The sequence below is a fragment of the Oncorhynchus gorbuscha genome, linkage group LG03 (assembly GCF_021184085.1).
Source record: "Oncorhynchus gorbuscha isolate QuinsamMale2020 ecotype Even-year linkage group LG03, OgorEven_v1.0, whole genome shotgun sequence".
Lineage (NCBI taxonomy): Eukaryota > Metazoa > Chordata > Actinopteri > Salmoniformes > Salmonidae > Oncorhynchus > Oncorhynchus gorbuscha.
In genome coordinates this window covers 40,563,324-40,564,010 of record NC_060175.1, presented here as the reverse complement: position 1 = coordinate 40,564,010, position 687 = coordinate 40,563,324, and positions in this window count along the sequence as shown.

The window sequence follows — 687 nt, the reverse complement described above, 5'->3', positions numbered from 1 at the left end:
CAGTGAGAGCAAACTGGTGCTCCCAGTGTCCTGATTGTTTGGGATGAAAAACGATTGCTACTCTGGCTGATCAAATATTGATACAGGTACAATCGTGTGGTGGGAGTGGGAGCTATTGTTTTACTCACCAATATACAATATACACTTGATGTCATTGATTTAACTTTCTTTACACTCTGTAGAGCAAGTCTTGAGAAAGAGAGAGAGGGTGAGAGAGAGTGAGAGGATTAGAGAGAGAGTGTGCATCTGTTCTCCTCCAGGGAACGCTGGGCCCTGACACACAGAATCCCACTCAGAGCGGGGGGCAGATACAGACTCAACCTCAGAGCTCCTGTGGCTCTTTGGAACCAACTATCACATCTGTCTCCACACAGAGTACTGAGAAGAATTATCCTTACTGGTGTCACGGAGTATAACATTTCGTAAGACCCTGAGCTCAATGACTAAGCATACTAAACACAGAGGCAGCACGATGATGATGATAAGAATCTTAAACAAGCCTGTCTCTGCCCTGCCTGTCCATGAAATGGTCAAAGGACATGAACTCCCATTGCTATGGGCCATCTACAGGCCATGTATTATGTGAAACCCTGAAGGATGATGTAACATGAGGTCCTTGGCATTTGACAAAAAATGTATGCATCCATAAGATGAAGGAAACACTCAAGAAAACTCAGAACAACAATC